The sequence below is a fragment of the Grammomys surdaster genome, unplaced genomic scaffold (assembly GCF_004785775.1).
Source record: "Grammomys surdaster isolate TR1022 unplaced genomic scaffold, NIH_TR_1.0 126391, whole genome shotgun sequence".
NCBI lineage: Eukaryota > Metazoa > Chordata > Mammalia > Rodentia > Muridae > Grammomys > Grammomys surdaster.
In genome coordinates, this window is record NW_021621185.1 from 6,135,869 (window position 1) to 6,159,966 (window position 24,098).

The following is a 24,098-nucleotide window of genomic DNA, read 5'->3' on the forward strand; positions in this document are numbered from 1 at the left end:
CAGCTGAAATTTTCTTATAATTCAACTGAGTCTCTGATACAGAAAGTTTAAAAACCTAAATTATTTACTAAGTTTTACCAATATCTGAATAGATTAGGAAAATTGCTGAAGTCAAGGGCTCCTGGAGTAAATTTTAAGGGAATTTCATACAATTGGATTAAAGTAAAACTATTAACGGTGAGCCTTGTCTAATACAGCCAACATCGCTAATTCAGATAGGTGCCCTTTCTTCAAATGTTCTTCGTTTTTCTGTCTGCTGTTTCCATATTCTTTCTTCAGTGATATGATAACATTGCAATAATACTCAAACGCTGACACAACAGAAAACCTTGCCAGTTTGGCTCCCAACTTTGGCAAGCATTTTGTTATAGCTGTAACCCAGCTTTCTCCTTGAGTTTCACAAAATCTCTATAGTTTTTCCACAGTGTGTTTCATACAGGAGACTACAGAGGAGAAAGTAAGAAGGACGCTAATTTTAGACAGAGAATAGTAAATAGGACAACAAATAAAGGCTCTTTTTTGGCACATTGGAACTTTCTTTTTTTCCTTTAAATGTGTGATTCCTTTCCCCAAATGTTGCACTAGGTTTATTTTTAAAGGTGTCATCTATTTCCATTCCAGTGTTATGTCATCTATAATTTAAATTTATGAGATAAATCTTGAGGTTCACCAGCGAAGCAGCTGGAGAATTCTAGCCACTTTGCCATTGAAAATGCAGATTTGCTGAAGGTTTTTGTGTCTGACAAGCTCCACTGAAAGCACCACACTCTATCTCCCTCTCCTGACAAGCATCCATCAGCATGTAATATTTATTCCTCTGTTTTAGTTTCACTACAAATAATTGGCAGTCCCTCAGCAAGAAGACGGATTCATGCTGAGACAGCATCACCTGAACAGCATCATGGACATGAGGACAATATTCTAGAAAGTGATCTCTGAGAACTGATAGAGAAAGTAGATGTGAAATCAATAAGAAAGAACTGAGTTTTCTCCTTTAGTTGTGTCACTATTGGTAGTTCTACAGTCCTCTTTCCATCACCATTCGGATGAAAATGATGTGTTCACAATGTCACTAATGTTAACCTCCTCACTCTCCCTCCCCTTTTCCCTTTTACTTTACAATTACAATCTTTCGCAGACTTCCACTATGGTTTAGGAGTTGGAGTCAAGATATACACTAATATTATATAATATTTTCTTTTATTACCGGTATTTTGCTGAGCTTTGTTTTCAGTAGTCAGCAAACAAGGAAGTTTTATGTTCAACCATAGAAATTTTAACATCATACTTGGTGAACTGTGGCCTTCATACAGGTGGCACAGATTCCAGTGTCCCAACAGCCCCTGTGGCTGGATTTCTAACTAGAAAAGGAGGTGTTCTCAAAAAAATCACACACACCTACAGGTGTGTGTGTGTGTGTGTGTGTGTGAGAGAGAGAGAGAGAGAGAGAGAGAGAGAGAGAGAGAGAAGGAGGGAGGGAGAGAGATAAGTAAGGTGATATAGTGATGTATTATTTTTGATATAGAGCTAATTTTAAGAACATCACAGATCTGCTTTTATTACTGTAATGTTTCCAATGTTATGCACTTAAGTTGACATTATTAATTTTCTCATTATTATCAAAATCAAAAGTAGCTATTTTTTAATAATTTCAGGAAGAAAAATAAACTGATATCTATAATTTTCCTCATTTTTAATTTTATGTTTTCTGAGATTTGATACCTAGTATTACTCATATATAATGAGATACATAAGTGAGTAAGTTGGAGTATTGAAGCAAAAACATATCACTGTTTGTCATCAATATTAGTCCTTGATAGATGGAAATGACTGCTCCCGGTTGCTATTTTACATTGTGGTTTATTTAATATAAATTTGAAATTAATAGGAAAAATAAAATTTCAAAACTACCTACAAAAGCTGGTGGATGATCAATTACTGTGGATAAAATGAAATAATTAAAAGCTTCTGGACATTCATAAAGACTGTTATGGTTTCTGAGAGTGATTTTGTGAGAGGTATCCTGAGACATCCTTTTGTCCTGTCATCAAAAGTATTTCAGTTTTTAAGGATTTTCCACCTATAGTGAATAACTTGAAGTGTTAAAACTTTAAGAATAGTCCCAGCGATCATCTGTTTTGCTTATCATCACATTGGCCGATGATCTTCCCTGTCTTCAGTCAGCTATTATGATGAAATATTTTTCAAGTTATTTTAATTACTCCCTGAAAACTAGCAGTAAAGCTGAGGTTAGAATGCTAAGTGATATAGATTATTAAGCATAATGTAGTAAACATTGAAAGAGTTCAAATGTTACAGAAAGAGTTAAAAATACTAGGGATAAGATTATTCTTTGTCTGTATATGATCAGCAAATACTTTACAAAGCAATTCAGGGAGAGTGATACACGTGTGCTTCATGGAAGAAGAGGCCTCATAGATCACGCTAGCTTTGGGCCCTGCAGAACCACTACCTGAATGTCATTGATGAGTCTTTCCCATAGATAAACTTAGAATCAGGATCCCTAGGTTTTCTAATGGTTTACATCTTATTTCAGTGTTCATTTTAAATTTTCTAATGTTTCCAACCTTAATTTCTTTCTTCACCAGACAAGCTAATATTACCTAACTCAAAGTAGATTATTTAAAATTTCATAGGTTAGTCAATGCTTAATGGATTGTTGTAAGCATGCAAGAAATCTTATAAACATTTCTGTGTTCCAGGCATGGCAGAAAATATATTTTACAGAGTATTAAAATATAATAATAAAGCATATAAAATTTGTTAGAAGATTTTATATTCCAGGTGTAGTCGTCATTGTATTGTATGTGTCTGAGTTTAATTTTCATGGCATTTTGAGCTGTGAGTACCTATGTCCTATAAAAGATAACACTGTAAATATAGTAGCTAAAAAATTAGATCCCACATGTCATTCATTGATTTAAATGGATGTATAGATGTTGAAGCTTCTAAACTCTGCACACAAGAGTAGTATGAACTCAAAAAGTCAGAATGGACTTCATGGGAGTATTTGGATATAACGTTTTTAAATCATTAGCTACAGTATATTTATTTATTTCAGTAATCCTAAAATACATAAAAGGTAGTCATTAAATCGCTACTCATACTTCAGTTTTGAAGAAGTTACTACCTTACAATATTTATAGGAGTATGTTCTTTCTTTTATTTTTTCTGTGTTTTTGTTAGCCATTAACATTTTTCTATTTACAATCCAGCATTTGGCCCCTCCCTGCCACCTCCCACAGTTCCTGATCTCATTCCTCCTCCCCCTGTCTCAGAGAAGATGCTTCTCCCCAACAGTACTCCCTCCTCTATGGGACCTTCCCCCTCTTCCACTGACCAGATCAGACAGTCCTCTGCTATATATGTGTCAGGGCCTCAGACCAGCTCAAGTATGCTGTCTGGTTGGTAGCTAAGTGTCTGGGAGCTCCCAGGGGTCTGGAATAGTTGAAACTGTTGGTCTTCCTATGGAGTTGCCCTCCTCCTCAGTTTCTTCCATCTTTCCCCTAATTCAACTATGGGGTCCCTGACTTCAGTCCAATGGTTGGGTATAAGTATCGGGGACTGACTATCTCAGTGAGCTGTTGGTTGGGCCTTTCAGAGGAAAAACATGTTAGTTAGGCTCCTGTCTGTAAGCAGACCACTGCATAAGTAATAGTGTCAGGCCTTGGAACCTTTCCATGAGATGGATCCCAAATTGTGCTGGTCACTAGATCACCTTTCTCTGTCTCTTCTCCATTATTGTCCCTGAAGTCCTTTCAGACAGGAGCAATTCTGGGTCAGATATTTTAACTGTGGGTTGGCAACCTCATCCCACCACTTGAGGCCTTGTCAGATTCTTTGAGTTCCCTCTCCCCAGTGTTGGCCACTTCTTCTAAGGTCACTCCCATTGAGTCCTGAGAGGCTTTCACCTCCCAGGTATCTGGTACTTTGTAGATTATCCCCTACATCCCATCCCCAAAAGATACGTATTTCCATTCATTCTACTGGCCCTCTGGGCTTCTCTCCTGTGTCCTCTATATCTGATCCTGTCCCCCTTTTCTGCTTCCCCTCCCTCTCACACTCATATCCTTCCATCCCTCTCCCTCCTGTGACTACTTTCTTTCCCCTTCCAAGTGAGATTGAAGCATTTTTAAAGTGGGTCATTTTCTTTTTTTCTTTTTACTTTTTTTGGAGATTAGCTTTTTGAGTTCTTTGTATATTTGGGATATAACACTCTGTCGAATGTGGGGTTTAGTGATGATGTTTTCCCAATCTGTAGATTCCAAGTTTGTCTTATTGACCACATCTTTTACCTTACAGAAGCTTTTCAATTTCTTGAGGTCTCATTTATCGCTTGTTGACTTTAGAACCTGAGCCATTGGAGTTCTGTTTGGAAGTTTCCCCCTGTGCCAATGAGTTCAAGGTATTTCCCACTTTATCTTCTAGTTGATTCAGTGTATCTGGTTTTATGTTGAGGTCCTTGATCCACTTGAATTTGAACTTTGTGTGAGGTGATAAATATGGATCTGTTTTCGTTTTTTATACACAGACTTCCAATTAGACCAGCACCATTTATTGAAGATGATATTTTTTTCCATTGTATAGTTTTGGCTTCTTTGTCAAAGATCAAGTATCCATAGGTGTGTGGGTTTATTTCTGGGTCTACAATTCTGTTTCATTGATCAACCTGTCTGTCTTTGTACCAATACCATTCAGCATTTTATCAGTACTCCCCTGTAGTACAGTTTGAGATCAGGAATGGTGATTCCCCAGAATTTCTTTTATTGTTAAGGATTATTTTCACTAGTCTAGATTTTTTTCGTTTTCCATATGAAATTAATAATTGCTTTTTCCATGTCTATGAAAAATTTTGTTGGAATTTTGATGGGGATTGCACTGAATCTGTAGATTACTTTTGATAGGATGCCCATTTTTACTTTGTTAATCCTACCAATCCATGAGCATGGGAGATCTTCCCATCTTCTGAGGTCTTCTTCGGTTTCTTGTCATACATATCTTTTATTTGTTTGGCTAGAGTTACACCAAGATATTTTATATTATTTGTGCCTATTGTGAAGCGTGTCATTTCCATATTTCTTTTCTCAACCCATCTATCGTTTGTCTAAAGGAAGGCTATTGAGTTTTTTGAGTTAATTTTATATCCAGCCACTTTGCTGAAGTTGTTTTCAGCCGTAGAAGTTCTCTGGTAGAATTTTTGGTGCTATTTTTGTATACTATCATATCATCAGTGAATAGTGATACTGTGATTTCTTCCTGGCCAATTTGTATCAACTTGATCTCCTTTTGCTGTCTTATTGCTCTAACTAGAACTTCAGGTACTATGTTGAATAGATACAGAGAAAGAGGGTAGCCTTTTCTTTTCCCTGATTTTAGTGGGATTGCTTCAGGTACCTCTCCATTTAATTTGATATTGGCTGTTGATTTGTGGGCATATACAAACTTAACATAAAATATATAAAAATTAAGACTAGTTAAGAGGAAGAGAGAAAAAGCATTGTCATCCAAGAGAATGGGAGAACACAGTTCTTAGGGAAGGATATGTCTGTGGACCAAGAAATATCCTGGGTTTCAGATGTGATTTGTGTACAAGACTTTGAATCTGTGTGCCCATAGTCAGGACATGCAGCCTATAATTTGATTCTGACTATCGCATTCAAATTGCCTTCATTTAATCCTCTTATTCTTAGAGATTTATGTTTGAGATCCTTTACATAAAAGAACATAGTTCAAAATGGAAAAAATGAAGGTAAAGGGTAATTATATTCCCCCAAGTTAAAACTAAAGTATATGGAAATAAAAAATAAAAATATGTAAAATAGTCATGAAAACTTATTTACACAGTGAGAGGAGGTGGGGTAGCCTTGTATCTTTTGACTTAGATATGGTTGATGAATTAAGATACATTATAGACATGAGAAAGCCAAAACTGAAAGTTTGTATCTTGCCCCTAATCACACTTCTAAGATATAGAGTGAGGGATAAAATAGTGCTTATCACATGTCAAATATCAAAGACATTCCCATACATTTTGTTTATGGATTCTCATAGTAAATTGAGGTTTGTTTATTAATGTACCCATTTATTTGTACCTGCTTATATTATTTATATTATATATTATTTATAATGTACCCATTTTCTTTTTCTCATGTCTTTCCAACTTTAGGGTCAGGTCTCTTGATAACATGACACAGTTCAATAATGCCAAACTTCACATCTCTAAGGTGGACATCTTTTCATGTCACCACCAAAGCTTTGGAACTTAAGTAATTCCATGGCATCACTGATTAAGTCAGAAATCTTCTTTTATCCAGTGAGATATTATTTTCTCTCATCAGCAATAGTTTAGACTCCAACACCTGCCAATGAAAGTTCTTAGGCATGTCTAATGGTAAAGGAATCCTTAAATCTCTTCAAAATATTTATTTTGTACAATAATTTAAAGAACAGCCTTTAAAAAGATGTGGGCAGGCCAATTGTTGTCTTCAAATGAGAGGGCCTTATAAGTTTCCCTCCTGCTTGTGGACAACCATATCCTCTTGGACTTTGAAGAAATGACTCAACTGTCCCGTTGCCTAATTTAGAATTCTATAGCATAACCCCCCTGAATGAAGTATGTCTGGTAGATGATGTCTTGCTTCCAATCTACGTGGTGCCTCAAACAGCAGTGTGTCTAGAAATACTAGTCTCTGCTACTAGAGCAGAAATCTTAAAGATCCATGCAAATTGGATCCACCCGGCCTTTAACTTGGGCCAAATCTTCCACAGTATGTGCCGACACATTCTTACTTGACTTGACTGCATAATAGAGATAATTATAAGCACTTACTTATCTCACAGGGGTCTACTGAAGATTAATTAGTTAATGTTGGCAGACCAAAGGTGCAATATATGTGCTAAGTATTATTATTATTACTGTGCCACTTATCTTTAAAGAATGTTGTTTCGAAAGTCATAGTGCCTATGTGCCATCTGCTCACAGCAGCCTTTACCATCTCCGTACTCAGAGACTGAATCCGGTATCTGAATAAATAGATGTGCTCGGAAAAAAATCTATCACACCTCCATCTGTGCTTGTGGAATATGAATTCAGACACAGGCAGAGATGCAAATCGATCACAAGTGAAGAGGCTTCTCCAGTCTCAGAGTTACATTTCGAGATGTTGTTCTAATATCCCTGTTCTCCACTTCTGAATCCGCTCACTCACGACGTGATGCTTCCCTGAACTTACTCTTCTGTCTCATAAATAGGGTGTCACGTTAGAGCCTGAAGCTGCCTTCTCCTTTTGTTCCCAGTAAGTTGAGAAAGAAAATCTCTCCAGAACACGTTCACAGCTGATCTTCTGCTGAAATTAAGTGTGTGATTTTCAAGCTTTAGATATTAGTATAATTATCAGAAGCTAATGAGATTTTAAAGGTTTCTATAAGAATCATGATTTTGAAACTTCTATTCTGCCATAATTATAACTAGGTTACCGACAACATGACATGATCTATGATCCACTTTTACTAATGACTAAAGAATGAAGAAATAGCTTATGAATAAGCATTCCTTTCCTAACATGATAGGGCATTGCTCCTGTGAAAGCTTTGAAAATCAGAGAAATTTAAACCTTGAACTGAAATTATTCAAATGTCCCACAGACATCATTATTGTAATATAAATAACCATCCATTGCTTTGTAAGTAGTTACTGGTACCACAATGGCAACAGATAGTTAATGTTCTTCCCTGTAAGCAGTTCAGTGGAATTACTTGTTTCTGTCTGCTATGCTTCTCTATTGTCCTTGAGACAGTACAAAGAGAAAATTTGTCTTGTATCTGAACCTTACCTCATTTCTTTCACATTTCCCCCAGAATTCCATCATACTTTGATTTTCTTTTATCTCATACATGCATAAAGTTCTTATCTAATCCAGAGAATACCACAACAAGATTATGGGGGCTATGGAGATAATGAAACGATTCATTAAATCTCTGGGATGTCTTACATGCATAATTTGATCTCATGGAAGATGCAAGTCATATTTGAACTCAATTCATCTCATCTAAATTATGTATCCACCTTATGAAGTGCTTAGATTTTAGGGTTATAAGGATAAATCAAATATCACACCTGGCTTCATCTCAAGAAGATAAATCTATACCTAAATATATTAAAATGGTAAGTTCCATATTAGCCAATTTGAGCAAGTCTTGAGAGAGCTCGAGGGAGAGAATAAGTCATTTGGAGAGTCAGGAAGGAGTTTCTAAGAGAGTGATGATATTTGTGTCAGTCCAAGAAAGTTCAAAACTGCTTTATAGAAGAAAGAGTGTAGAAGAATTACTTTGTTGCCTGACCCTACACTTTGAAGTGCATGTACATGTACTTGAGCTATTTGTCCTGACATACAAACAGTAAGCCTAGACATCCTTTATGTTAAAAAACTTTAAAATCTTTATTTATTTTATCTCAAATGCAAGACCTCTTGACTTTGTTTCTGCTATTATGGATGTACTTTTCTTACCAACAAGTTCATTTTTTGCTATTCTTAGCTTTTATTCCATTTATCATTGCTCCTGGCTAACCAGTAATCCAAATAATGTTTCTGAAATGCTTATGTTGACAATGTAGAAGACTTCTGTGTGGTTCAAGTAGAGAATGCTACAGGGAAAATACAAGATTGGAAATTTAGGATATGCACTACTTAACCTGAGCTTTCTCTGGTTGAGTCAAACCTCTCAGTTTCCTCATGCAGTGGACAGTTGCTAGAATGATGTAACCAGCCTCATATAGCAGTGATACTGTGAAATAGAAAAAGTAATCCTACTCTAGCAGAATTTGCCAACCTCGGAGAGAACACTAATTATAGACAGGGTATGCACACAAATAGGCTGACTCTCCAAACAACCATGACATCCTTTCTTCTTAGAGAAGATGATCTAATCTGTTATTCTCTGGACTTTTGTTATCCACATTTTGTGAAAATTTTCTTCAAAAAATTTTATTAACTTTCTCATTATTGGTTTGTTATCACAGAGGTAACAGCAATTTAAGTGGCTAAAATATTGATGACTATAGAACTTGATTTCCTTTATGAAATTAGATGATTCTATCAGTGATATGAGCATATACAATGTGATGGAGGGTCCGTTTAAGCTCCATTTGCTGATCTTTAATGGCCCTAAAATTATTGGATAGGCTACATGTCTGAAACTCTTCTGCCCATCATGAAAAAGACATGATGAAAAAGATAGAGTAGAGTTGGCTCAGAAGGCTTGCAACATGACAACTTATGCAATGACTCTTCTCTAGACTATAAAAAGGAGTCTGGACTCAGGGCTGTAAATTTGGCACTGTCCATAAGATCTAAATTGACTTTTAAATGAATGAGGTAATGGCATACTCAGACAGAAGGCTCATCCATTATAGAAATTCACCTCCAGTTGTTCATTCTTAGGGTAAGGGCTAGAGAGTAGTACTAGGTAAAACTTGGAGAGTTATTTGTTTACCAAGTCTCACTGATGTATGAATTAACTGTCACAGTGATATAGAGTTCCTAGAAACTAAATTTAAAATGCCTCCCTAAACAAGTGTCATGGCTTCAGATTTTTCAAAATTAACTGTTTGATCTAGTTAGCACCTCTCAGTCTGTTGGTATAGTCCACTTAAAAACAACTTTCTATAAGGGGATAAAGAGTGAAATTGAAGCAAATTACACATATGGCAAGGCTCTCTATTTATGTAATGGAATAAGAGGCAGAAAACAGAGAGAAATGAAATTTGGAAGAAACGAGTCAGTCCTAACTAACAAGTGAAATGGTTCTTAAGTAGACCCTAAAAATTCTCAGTCAGGTCATTAACGACAACAGCAAATTAAAGAGTATTTTCAAAAAATTCAAAATGCATCCAGCTGACTAGAACTCACATGCTTCTATGAGTTTTCCATGTTGGTTAGGCCCTGCTCAGTGAGTTGAAACTATTAAGTTGCATGTGGTTTCTTTTTTTTCTTTTTTCTTTGCTTTTCTTTTTTTTGTTTTGTTTTTTTGTTTGTTTGTTTGTTTTGAGACAGGGTTTCTCTGTATAGCTCTGGCTGTCCTGGAACTCACTCTGTAGATCAGGCTGGACTCGAACTCAGAAATCCACCTGCCTCTGCCTCCCAAGTGCTAGGATTAAAGGCGTGCACCACTACTGCCCAGCTGCATGTGGTTTCTATTCTTTTGTTATTATAGCTTTTAGAATTTACTTTTGGATCTGTTGGGACCTCTAATCAGTCTCCAGCTCAAAGATGCTGTTGTAGTCAATACCACAAAGATAATCTCTTTTGTACAATCCTACCAAAGCTCTAAATGTCTTGTAATCTGTATTCAGTATTAACATGTCAGAGTGTATTCTTCACAACTGCATTGTAAAGGTGCTGCTCAGAAGCCAGTGCTGCCATCAAGAAATTGAGGCTTTACCAGATTGGGTAACTTGCCAAAGAAAGTGATATAGCCAGCTCCAATCCAGATGATCTGGGTGCATTCTTAGTGTTTCCGCTAAATTACATGCATACTATTATTTTTTTTAATTATTGAGAATATAATATAATTACAGGATTTCTCCATTACCTTTTCTCCTTCTTGTACCCTCTTATATACACCTCCCTTCTCACTTTCAAATTCATGACTTCATTTTCATAGCATTATTACATGCACATATGTAAATTCACACACACATACATTTCTAAATATGACTCCCACAGTCTATAGAATCTTATTCTTTTTTTTCTTTTTTTCAGAGTAATCATTTGGTACTGGAAAAATTTAGTGTGCTCTTGCCTGCAAGAAACTCCCATTTTCCTCAGTTATCTGCAATTCTGTGTGGTGTTGAGACTTCCCAGGCGGTTCCCAGTCCTTTCTGCCATATCCACTGATGCTATTCTCATAGTGTGATTTAAAGTACATGAGTGTTTTCTGACATATCATTAGGAGTTCACAATATTGTAGTTTTGTAGAGTACCCATAGTCTTCCTATGGTCTTTATATTAGTTTTCTCTTGAGCGGATAAACATTAAGGAGAGGAGTTAATACATAAAATTACCAAGCTTTCAAATCAATTTTAATACTTATTGTAGTTCTTATTGTATAAATAAGGTTTATAATGAGGCTAAGGAATACTTTATCAGATTTGACTATTCTTTTGATTATCCTCTAAGAATTATATGTGTGGAAAAATATAGCTATACAAAAACAAATCACCATATATCTGACTTTCAAATTCACTGATAAGTGAAAGTCTTAAGTTTATATTCTGAAACATCTTATATGAATACACTGTATATTTATATTATATATATGCTAAAATATACGTTTCTCTCCTCCTCTTTTAATCCTGTATTTTAGGGACACATTCATCACCTGCCATGTTCCTTACTTTACAAACCTTGAGAGTGCTTGTTTTACAGGTGCCCTGAAATTTATTCTAATTAATTTATTTCCATGTAGCATTTAAAGATTTTAGTGGCTTTTGTTCTTTCAAGGAAGGCTACATTGACTACACTTTCTCCAGTCTCTTTGTTTGTGGAAGTGTATGTAAGTGCTCCACAGGGTCTCTAAAAGGCATTTCTGAGTCAAAGAACATCCCTAACTCATGATTAAAAATGTAAAGCTATTTTTTCCTATACTTACCAATATTCCAGTTTCAGTATAATTTAGCATTTCATATATGGATCTGCTACAAACAATAGAAATAATGCTGCTTAACTAGAAGAACATTTTATGCTATTCTGGATGGATGGGACAGACGATCATAACCTCTTTGTGACTGCCACCAACCGTCGTTTACAGTTCTGAGTGACTCCAGAGAAAGAGCACAACCAAAACAAAAGGCTTCCAAGTATTTTTGACATTTTAGTGACTTTAATTTTTTTATTATTATATTTTAAGTCTTTGAGGAACCTAGAGTGGTTTTTTTGGGGGGGTGGACACAATCTTTTCTTAGTTAGTAGCTGTTTTCCCCCAGCTTTAGTCTCAATATGCTTTAAAGTATGAACTTAATGATATAGTAAATTTTTCTATGTGTATTCATTATCATTTGTTTTTACCCCTGTGATCAGGCTTTTCCTGGGCAGCTACCCCAGACAATGGCAGTCGCATTAACACATCTATCTGCTCAACATAGTCTCAGTCCTACTTTTCATTCCCTCAGAATCGAACTGCCAAATCTTTCATGTTTATTTTTACATAAGAAATTTAGAATCAGCTTGTTCACGTTCCAAAAATAAGTCTGTTGGTATTTTATTTGGAGCACAAGAAATCTGTAGATTTAGTTTGAACTTACATTTTTACAATACCAAATCTCTGCAAGACTTACATTTTTACCTTTGAAATCTTTAAAATATGTAGATAGGTGTATATCTTTTTATATTTTATTAATAGGATTTTACATATTGGTTATATCTTGATGGTTATTTATTTATCATTTTAATTTTAACTGTTTTTGTCACAGTATTATAAAAGTGAGTTTGATTGCATTTTGGATAATTAATAAGGCTCATAAATTTATTTGTTTTGATTTTGTGCCTAATCTTTTGCTTATTTATGGTTCTTCTGTTACATATGTCATAAAATAATATTATGTACTTTTGAAATTTCTATATTTTCCTGCTAAAATGTATTAAATATATTTTAATGGTCTTCTAGGTAAATATTAAAACAACTGCTAATATACGAGAAATTATGATAATAAACATTCATTCTTTTTCTTTTAATTTTCCATAATTTAGTAGTGTTTTGCATTATTTTATAATTATTACTGTTTTTTATTTGCATAAAACATGAATCAAACACAAATCATCATTTTAATCAGATTCACAAAAGTCAACTTATCATAACAAATTTAAAACAATATTTTGGTTTTTTTGTAGACTACATCTTATTTTTCACTCTCTAATGTACATATATGTATGTGCTTTTTGTGTTTGTATTTATGAGTATGTGTGCATTTATGTGTATGTGTTTGTGTGTGCATGTGCACATACATGCACACCTTACTTTACTTTTTGTGAATGAAGCTACTTAATTACATCCTACATTTTCGCAGTGCTTAGAATTTTATTCTTCTGTTCTCTTTCGACTTAGAAAGTGTAATCTAGCTGGAATTTATCATTCTTTTAAAACCGATACATTTTTAGGTTTATCATATTAATTTTGTTTTGGTTCTATGAATGACAAATATGGATGATATATGCTTCCATGTGTTCTGTAATATTTTACATTAATCTAGAAACACATGCTTCTGAGGAGTTAGTCAGAATTCACTCCTAAAACCCTTTTGTTTGGAACGGTGTTTGTCTCATGTGGAGATGGGCATCAACTTTTTTCTTAACCTTTTGCCCATGAAGATTAAGATTTTTAATTTTAATTTTAATGCACTTAACTTCTGTTATCTGTGACTGATTTTCTCTTTTATCACAAGAAAGCAATTTATTTAGACTTTTAAATTCACTTCCCAAGTGTAAGATTTTCTCATTTTTGCTGCTTCCCTGCCTACTAACAGGTTCTATTTTTTCCTTTTATGTTCTTAAAAGTGTTTCCCCATCTTTCTTTTCATGATCAGTTTGTACATAATTTCACACCAATGCATATACAAAATTAGCCATATATACATATAGATACATACATATATATAGTTACAAATAATGTAAAGGCATATGAAGTATAATTTCCCTATCTATATATTCATGTAGTTAGCTTTCTCTTTCAATGCATTCTTTATTACATTATTAATTTTAATATTAGTTACAAGTATTTGCATGCATTTATGTATGTATAGGTAACATTTATTGTATGCTCTGATTTATATACTGTTAGGTTAGCATCGTCATATTTTTGTATATATTCATCAGCTTTAGTGAACTTTTATTTCTCAGATTTTATCATCATCACTAGCAGTTTCTTCCTTCAGCTTTCCTTATCCTCACTCGATGATTCTTAACTGATTTCCTTAGTCCATTCACTCTCTTCAGTCACTCTCCTAGAAGGGAAGCAATATTCAAAGGTTGACAGACTCTTGTTTTAGCCCAAGCCTTGTTTCTTCAGGTTCTATAAGTTGACTCTATCTAGACAGTCTGTACATACAGTCTGGTTGGTTTTTTTTTTTATTTTAACTTAGGAATTTCTGGACAAAGAGTATCTCAGTTTTAAGTAGTAGATTTTTTTTTTCACAGCATTTAAACCATAGAGTATTAAAAAACATTTCTCTAAATTAAATTATTTTTAAAATATTGTTTTAAATGCTTCATAACTTAATACTTATGAAGATTTCCATGTGATGTTTGGTATACTTTTGTTATATTCATTGACAGTTTTTGGTTTACTTGAGCTATGGAACTGAGACATAAATTAAGATTCTAGTATTTCCTTCCTTCTTTCCATCATTTTTTTCGTAGACCTTTTGCTCTTTGGCTATCCATCCTATTATTTCATTCTTCCAACTGTTACTTATGTCCATTGCTATTATTATCAGTGGATACAATCTGAGTTCATCATAACTTACTATGTATTAAATTATTTTTCTTTATTAGAAAAAGCGAAGATTTTAATTTCTTTAATACTATACTCCTCCTCCATTTCAAAACCACTCCATATTTTATTTTCTCATTTCCAGTTTTGAAACTGTTCAGATTATTCCTCTGTGTGTGTGTGTGTGTGTGTGTGCGTGTGCGTGTGTGTGTGCGTGTGCATGTGTGTGTGTGTGTAGGTTTCAAAGTCCTTTTCAATTTCTATGTTATTGCTTTTTATGATCTTTTAAAATAATTTATCTACCTTTCAATTCTGCTTGAAAGTTTAGTATGAAGCCAGGCCTTGGTGGTGCATGCCTTTAATTCCAGCACTGGAAGACAGAAGCAGGTAGATATCTTTGAGTTTCTAGGCCAGTCCTGGTCTACACAGCAAGTTCTAGGACAACCAGATATACACAAAGAAAACCTATCTCAGGGAGAAAAATTATATATAGTGTGTGTTTGTGTGTGTTTGCATATGTAATTTTTGTACATATATATCTTTCTTAATGTACTGTTTCAAAAATATTAAAATCTAAATGTTAAAATTATATTTTACTATGTTAATCATAAGCCTAATAAGTTACTAGTTATTTTTATATCATCACTCAGTATATACACTACTAGTATTTTGATTTAGTTTATGTTACATTTACTTATAAACTTTTCTCTAAAACTGATTTGAAGGAATTAAATAGTTTCTGTTGATTTCTTACAAAGGACATGTTAACAAATTCATTTAGTCAAACTTCTTTGTTTGACTCCCTTTCACTGATTTATTATATATGCAACTATATAACTGACAAGTTAAAATAAAGCCCACTTTCTTTGTTATTAATTATTGACCTCACTGTGATGCTACTTACTGCCATAATATTTTCTCTATTTTTTATTTCTAATTTTACTTTGATTCATCCCAGTTTGGACATTAAAATTAGCACTTCAAAGTGATGTAGTTTGTGATTTAGGAAATGTTTACTTGATGTCTAAGTTACTAAAGTGCTAGATGCCCTACTATCATCACCACAGTGATTCAATGAGTTATGTGCTTTGTTTGTTTTCTGACTTTTGTCTTAGATTTTTTCAAACGAAATTGAATATTTATTTAGAATGAGAAGATATTTTACAACAATTAGAAATTGTGATTAGATTGCAGATACATGTTGTTTCATTTTGCTTTCTTCAAATTCTTAAATAATTTACAAAGTATATTTCTATAAACAGTTATGGAGATAGGTTTTATCATGTGTTCCACCCATGAGAGTTTTTTGAGACCTATACCACAGTGACCTCCAAATATTATTTTGTTTTCCTGTTAAATGACATTGTTTTGTTTAGCATTTGAATTGTGAATTATATTTGAATACAAGGAATATTTAGTCAACTAGGGCAATGAGACTTAAATTTGAATAATTTTCTAGTGATTTTTTTGTTATGTGAGTTTTATGTAAATAGACTTAAGGAAATCTAATCTTTTATGTCTCTGTTGAATGAATGTGAACATTCATCTTAGTGATAAGAGACAAAGAATATTTATATATAAATGTGCCTATTCCATTCAAGAAAGGAAGTGATTTCTCCAGGCAGAATGGTGTGCCAATCAGAGGTCCAAGTATTGATGCAATATTTTCTCCTATGTTAAAGGTAAACTGTTCCAGGGGTTATATGGTTAAGGAAATGACATTTTCTTTCCAAGTTTCTACATCTTTAGTGAATAATAAAAGATGATATGTTGATAATAGTCAGAACATAAAGATGCTCAACCATCAGATTTATCTAAGACTGTGTGTTAGATATTGGGTAGATATTTGCTCTGATTCAAAATTTTACTACTTAAGGTAAGATCAGTAAAATCAAGAAGCTCACAGAATATATAGGGCCCCCAAAATACTTGCTCAATATTAAACAATAAGTAAGTCTTTGGTAGAACTCTTGTCAAGTTGTTCAGGAAATTCTATCAATACAACTTTTGTGATTTGTCACTCATGATGATGAAGGATTTTTGATTATGTGCATACTTGAGTCATCTACATGTTTGTATGTGTCACCTTACTTGTGCCTCTAAGTAACCTCAAAAAGTAAACACTACATTGTCTCAACATGCTTGGCTTGAGCAGGTCCTGTTTTGCTTTATGATTTGTACCTGTCTGGGACGATGAGAATTTTTTTCACATTACCTTGTAAGCTACATGCAATACAGTGGAATTTCAGGAGTGAAGTTTCAGAAATAAGAATCCTAGGCTCCAGATGCACTGTGCTGAAGCTCAAACTCTAAGGCTGAGAAGCTAGGTAAGAAACGTCCACTTTACCTAACTTACCTAGTTTTCAGTCAATTCTGGTGCAAAAAAAGAGGATCCCAGGCATATCTATGTTGTGAAGCTTGGGAGAGAACTGAACAAAGCATCTAGCATAAAGTAAGAGCTCAGCAGATAAATCAGAATACTTATTTTAGTTAATTAATTTACGTACTTTATATCCAGAACACAGTTCCTCCAGCCCTTCTCTCCTCCCATTCATTCTCTCCCACTGCATCTCCTCCATTCATCTTGTTTCTCTTTTGTAAATGAAAGCATCTTCAACAAATAGTGCTGGTCTTAACTGGATGTCTACATGTAGAAGGATTTTTTTATACTGCAACAAGGTTGCTCTGGCAAGAGATCATATCAAAAGATATTCTATATCTATGTGATCCAGATTGGCAAGACACACCTTTAATTCCTCTGGCTGGAGTGCATGCATACTCTTAGTACACATCTTTAATCTCAAATAATAAAGGTAAAGTTAATAGCAGCCATGTTTGAAAATGACATCTAATTGAGGGGCAGACAAAGTAATAAATTAGGGAAAGATTTGACAGAATGATTCAGAGATAAGATATGTCCAACTTTCACTAGGACAGGAAAGAGAAGCTACTTAAGAGAACAACACAAAGTAAGTCTGAAGTGGGGGACTTTTCAGTTCAGTTGAGTTTACTTCAGTGCTGTTTGTGCAGTTCAGTTGAATGCACTTGAGTTCAGTTGAGTTCATGTAGTTCTGTTATGTAAAACTTCTGTTCGTAGTAGAATGAAATGAAGTCCAGAATCAATGAGTCAACAAGATTCTGGTTGGCAGTGAATGCCTAGAGGGGGTAGGGGAGTGTATCTTCCAAAGATCTCAGTGTTACAGCTATTCTAGAAAACAGCTTTCTGAGACAACAAAGAAACAGCTTATGGACATATACTTTATTTGAGGTGAATCAAAGGAGAGGGAACCTTGGAGAGTAGGATGGAGTTCTTAGGGTGACATTTCATTGGCTGAAGTTTAAGATTCTGGGGATACCTCATTTTTGTAGGAGGCATTCCAGGAAGTTGAACCTATAATATTCCAATAATTGTGTGACATTCCTCAGGTAGACAATTAGGGGCTGGGCTCTAGAGATCAGGCAGAGAAGAAGCCTTGCTAAGAAAGGGAAGTCCTCCATTTTATGCCAAGCTCAGGAAAGCTGTCTGAACATGGTAGACTACAACTTTAGAAGCAAAGTGGAACAAGACACCACCCAAAGGACAAAACCACAGCCTACACAATGGAAAAAGATCTTCACCAGTCCCACATTCAACAGAGGGGTGATATCCAAAATACATAAAGATTTTCAAAAAGTAGACATCAACAAACCAAATATCCCAATTAAAACTGAACTACATGAAAAACATAATGCTTATTTGCTTATTTTGAAATTAGATTTTATTATTTATCTACTTTCAACTACTAACTACCAGATGAGTATATTAAGATATTTGTGAACATCAGTGCAAAAATACTCAATAAAATTCTAGCAAACCGAATCCAAGAACACATCAAAACAATCATCCATCATGATCAAGTAGGTTTTATCCCAGGAATGCAGGGATGGTTCAATATTCGGAAATCCATCAATGTAATCCAGTATACAAACAAACTCAAAGAAAAAAAAAAAACACATGATCATATCACTAGGTGCTGAGAAAGCATTTGACAAAATTCAACATCCCTTCGTGATAAAAGTCTGGGAAAGATCAGGAATTCAAGGGTCATACATAAACATAGTAAAAGCAATTTACAGCAAACCAGTAGCCAACATCAAATTAAATGGAGAGAAACTTGAAGCAATCCCACTAAGATCAGGGACTAGACAAGGCTGCCCACTCTCCCCCTATCTATTCAGTATAGTACTGGAAGTCCTAGCCAGAGCAATTAGACAACAAAAAGAAGTCAAAGGGATACAAATAGGAAAGGAAGAAGTCAAAATCACACTATTTGCAGATATGTTAGTATACTTAAGTGACCCCCAAACTTCCACCAGAGAACTCCTAAACCTGATAAACAACTTCAGCAAAGTGGCTGGTTATAAAATCAACTCAAACAAATCAGAAGCCTCCCTCTACGTGAACGATAAACAGACTGAAAAAGAAATTAGGGAAATGACACCCTTCACAATAGTTGCAAATAATATAAAATACCTTGGTGTGAATCTAACCAAGCAAGTGAAAGACCTGTACGACAAGAACTTCAAGTCCCTGCAGAAAGAAATCGAAGAAGATCTCAGAAGATGGAAATATCTCCCATGCTCATGGATTGGCAGGATTAATATAGTAAAAATGGCCATCTTTCCAAAAGCAATCTACAGATTCAATGCAATTCCCATTAAAATCCCAACTCAATTCTTCACAGAGTTAGAAAAGGAAATTCTCAAATTCATATGGAATAACAAAACACCCAGGATAGCGAAAACTATACTCAACAATAAAAGAACTTCTGGGGGAATTACCATCCCTGACCTCAGGCTGTACTACAGAGCAATAGTGATAAAAACTACATGGCATTGGTACAGAGACAGGCAGGAGATCAATGGAAGGGAATTGAAGACCCAGAAATGAACCCACACATCTATGGTCATTTGATATTCGACAAAGGAGCTAAAACTGTCCAGTGGAAAAAGGACAGCATTTTCAACAAATGGTGCTGGTTCAACTGGAGTACAACATGTAGAAGAATGAAAATTGATCCATTCTTATCTCCTTGTACAAAGCTCAAGTCTAAGTGGATAAAGGACCTCCATGTAAAACCAGATACACTGAAACTAATAGAAGAGAAGGTGGGGAAGAGCCTCGAATACTTGGGCACAGGGGAAAAGTTCCTGAACAGAACACCAATGGCATATGCTCTAAGATCAAGAATTGACAAATGGGACTTCATAAAATTGCAAAGTTTCTGTAAGGCAAAAAACACTGTTAATAGGACAAAATGACAACCAACAAATTGGGAAAAGATCCTTACCATTCCTACATCTGATAGAGGGCTAATATCCAATATATACAAAGAACTCAAGAAATTAGACTCCAGACAACCAAATAACCCTATTAAAAAATGGGGTATAGAGCTTAACAAAGAATTTTCAACTCAGGAAACTCGAATGGCTGAGAAGCACCTAAAGAAATATTCAGTATCCTTAGTCATCAGGGAAATGCAAATCAAAACAACCCTGAGATTCCATCTCACACCAATCAGAATGGCTAAGATTAAAAACTCAGGTGATAGTAGATGCTGGTGAGGGTGTGGAGAAAGAGGAACACTCCTCCATTGTTGGTGGGACTGCAAGATGGTGCAACCACTTTGGAAATCAGTGTGGCGGTTCCTCAGAAAATTGGACATAGCATTACCTGAGGATCCAGCTATACCACTCCTAGGCATATACCCAGAAGATGCTCGAACATATAACAAGGACATATGCTCAACTATGTTCATAGAAGCCTTATTTATAATAGGCAGGAGCTGGAAAGAACACAGATGTCCTTCAACTGAGGAATGGATTCAAAAAATGTGGTATATTTATACAATGGAGTATTACTCAGCTATTAAAAACAATGAATTCGAGAGCTTCCTTAGGTAAATGGATGGAACCAGAAATTATCATCCTGAGTGAGGTAAGCCAATCACAAAAAAACACACATGGTATTCACTCACTGATTATTGGATATTAGCCCAGAACCTTGAAATGCCCAAGATTCAACTCACAGGCCACATGAAGTTCATGAAGAAGGAAGACCAAGTGGGGGTGATTCAGTCCTTCTTAGAAGGAGCAACAAGGGAGCAAATATGGAGACAAAGTGAGGGACAGAAACTGAACGAGGGGCCTTCTGAAGACCATTCTACCTGAGTATCCATCCCATGTGCAGTCACCAAAGGTAGATGCTGATGTGGAAGTCAGGAAGTGCATGCTGATAAGGGCCTGATATAGATGCCTCCTCAGAGGTCTTCAAGAGTCTGACATATTCAGAGGCAGATGCTCACAACTAACCATTGAACTGATCATGGGGTTCCCAATGGAGGAGTTAGAGTGAAGACCATTGGAGCTGAAAGGGTTTGTGGCCCCATGAGGAGAGCAACAATACCAACCAACCACAGCTCCCAGGGTCTAAACCACCAGCCTGGGAGCACTTAGGGAGGGATCCATGGCTTCAGCTGTATATGTAAGAGTGGAGGGCCCTGCTGGGCATAGGTGGAAGAAGAGATCCTTGACCTCATGAAGGCTGGATGCCCCAGGGGGTAGGAATTTGAGGGTGGGGAGGTGGGAGTATTGGGGTAGGTAGGGATTATATCCAAGGAGAAGAAGGAGGAGGGGTGAGGGGATAGGGGGTTCCTGGGTGGGTGGGGAATTGGGTAAGGGGACAACATATGAAATGTAAATAAGACATCCAATAAAAAAAAGAAAGAAAAAAAAGATATTTGTGACAAGTTAATTTAACGTGATACTCCATGGAAAGTATATGCAAAACCATAGATTGATTTGCGAAGAGTAAATCTATTTTCTAGAAGTGCTTACAAATTACTTTGGAAGAACAAACATATGCATAAGAACCATAGATAAATATATAGAGATCAAATATTACTTATCTAGTTAATAAATACATATTAAACTCCTAAATGTAATGTGTGAAGCAGGAAGCTTGAGGCATAGATATCATTAAGACATTGTCCTTTACATTTATTCTTCTTGCCCTCTGGGTCTCTCAACTGTGTCTCCCCATATCTTCCCCCATTTCCCTCTCCCTCCATTCTCCCACCTAATTCCCTCCCTCTTTCTGCCTCCATGGAGGGTCTCTGTGAGGGGAGGAACAGGAAGGGGGAAGCATATGGATGTAAATAAATAAATAAATAAATATTTTTTTAAAAAAATGACATTGTCTTATCAATTATTTAAAGTATTTTTACTTTATGAGTGTACTATAATTAAGTAATTTTCCCTTACTGTTTCTACTCCCACACCCTCCTACTCTCTTTTTTAAATTACTGGCCTCTTTATATAAAAAGACACCGATTAACAGACTGGATACATAAATAGGACCCATCATTCTACTTCATACAATGAACATATCTCAGCAATAAAGATAGATGTTACCTAAAAATAAAGGACTGGAAAAAGGGTTTTCTAAGCAAATAGACCCAAGAAACAAGCTGGATTACCTCTTCTAATTTCTAATAAAGTAGACATTCAAGAAAAAACAATCAAAAATGATGAGGAAAGATACTTCATACTCATCGAAGGAAAAAATCTACCAAGATGATATCTCAATCCTGAACATTTGTCCTATCAAAATCCAAGGGTACTCACATTCAAAAAGAAACTTAACTAAAGTACAAATCATACATTGAAGTCTACAATGAAAGTGGGGGACTTCAACACCCTACTGTTATCAATGAAACAAAAACTAAACAGAGAAACAATGAGACTAACCGAAGTTGTGAAACAAATGAGTCTAATATATATATACAGAATCTTTAGCACAAAAATAAAAGAATATACCTTCTTCTCAGCCCCTCAGAGAACCTTCTCCAAAATTGACCACTTAATCAGCACTAAGAATGCCTCAGCAGATACAATAAGATTAAAATAAAACCTTTAATCTTATCAGACAACGAAGAATTCAACAACAGAAACAACAGAAAGCCCACATACTCATGGAAACTGAAGAATTCTAATCAATAACTTGGCCAGTGATAAAATTCAAAAACAATTAAAGATTAACTGTAATTCAATAAGAATGAAGGTACAACATTTCCAAACTTATGGGACACAATGAAAATAGTCTTAAGAGGAAAGTTAATGACAGTAAAATTCATAGCATAAAGAAATTGGACAGTTCTTATACCAGCAACTTAACAGCTCACCTGAAAGTTCTAGAAGAAAAAGAAGCAAAAACCCCCAAGAGAAACAGTCAAATTCAGGGTTGAAATCAATTAACCACATAGAAAGGATCGCATACAATTAATCAACAAAACCAATAGCTGGTTGATTGAGAAAATCAAGAAGATAAAACAAGAACATCAACAATAAAATTTAGTCAAACTAACTACAAATCACAGAGACATATCCCAAATTAAAAAAAAAATCAGAAATGAAAAGGGAAATATAACAACAGAAACTGGGGAAATTCAAAAAGATCATTAGGTCTTACTTCAAAATTCTGTAGTCAACAAAACTGGAAAATCTAAAATAAATGAATTTCAGGACAGATACCACATAACAAAGGTAAATCAAGATCAATTAAACTATCTAAACAGTCCCATAACAACAAAGAAAATAGAAGCAGTCATTAAAATTCTAACAACAACAACAAAAAAAAGCCTAGGGCTAGATGTTTTTATTGCAGAATTCTACAGACCTTTAAAGATGAGCTAACACCAATACTCCTCAAACTATTCCATAAACTAGAAACAGAAGGAACACTGCCAAATTCTTTGTATGAGCCCACAGTTACCCTTGATACCTAAACTCAATAAAGATACAACAAAGAAAGAAAATTTCAGACCAATTTCACTACTGAACATTGATGCAAAAATACTCAATAAAATACTTGCACACTGGAAGACGTCGGGTCTGAGCCCTAGCATAGACCTTTAACTCAGGCAGCATCCCAGGTAAGAAAAAAGCAGCACTTGCCCCAAACAGGGGGTAACCGGGACCCACTGGGACCCAGGAATCCACTCCTGGTCCGGGCGCAGGTTCCTTCCGGTCTGAGCCCGAGCAGATCCCGGGAGTCAGCTCTGCACCCAATCTCTCAGAACCCAGAGGAAGCGGGGCTCTCAGGAGTTCTAACAGGGAGCGACCAGGAGCCACTGGGATCCAGGAATTCACTCCTGGCCCTGAGCGCAGGGTCCTTCCGGTCTGAGCCTGAGCACTCAGCAAATTCCAGAAATCAGCACTGCACCCAATCTCACAGAACCCAGAGGAAGCGGGGATCCCAGGAGCACTAACCCAACCAGTAACATAGGCTAGGAAGCGACAATACTTGCCCCAATCAGGGAGCAACTGGGACCCACTGGGACCCAGGAATCCACTCCTGGCCAGAGCCTGGGCCACCTTCTGGTTTCCACCTAAGCAGGGAGCAGATCTTGGGCCTCAGTTCTAACCCCAGCAGCAAAACCCATCCCAAACAATTCTGACACAACCTAGATAATAGGAAAGACAGGCCCCAGTCAGAGACAGCACAGATAGCACAAAGGCAATCCAGATGGCAAAAGACAAGTGCAGGAACACAA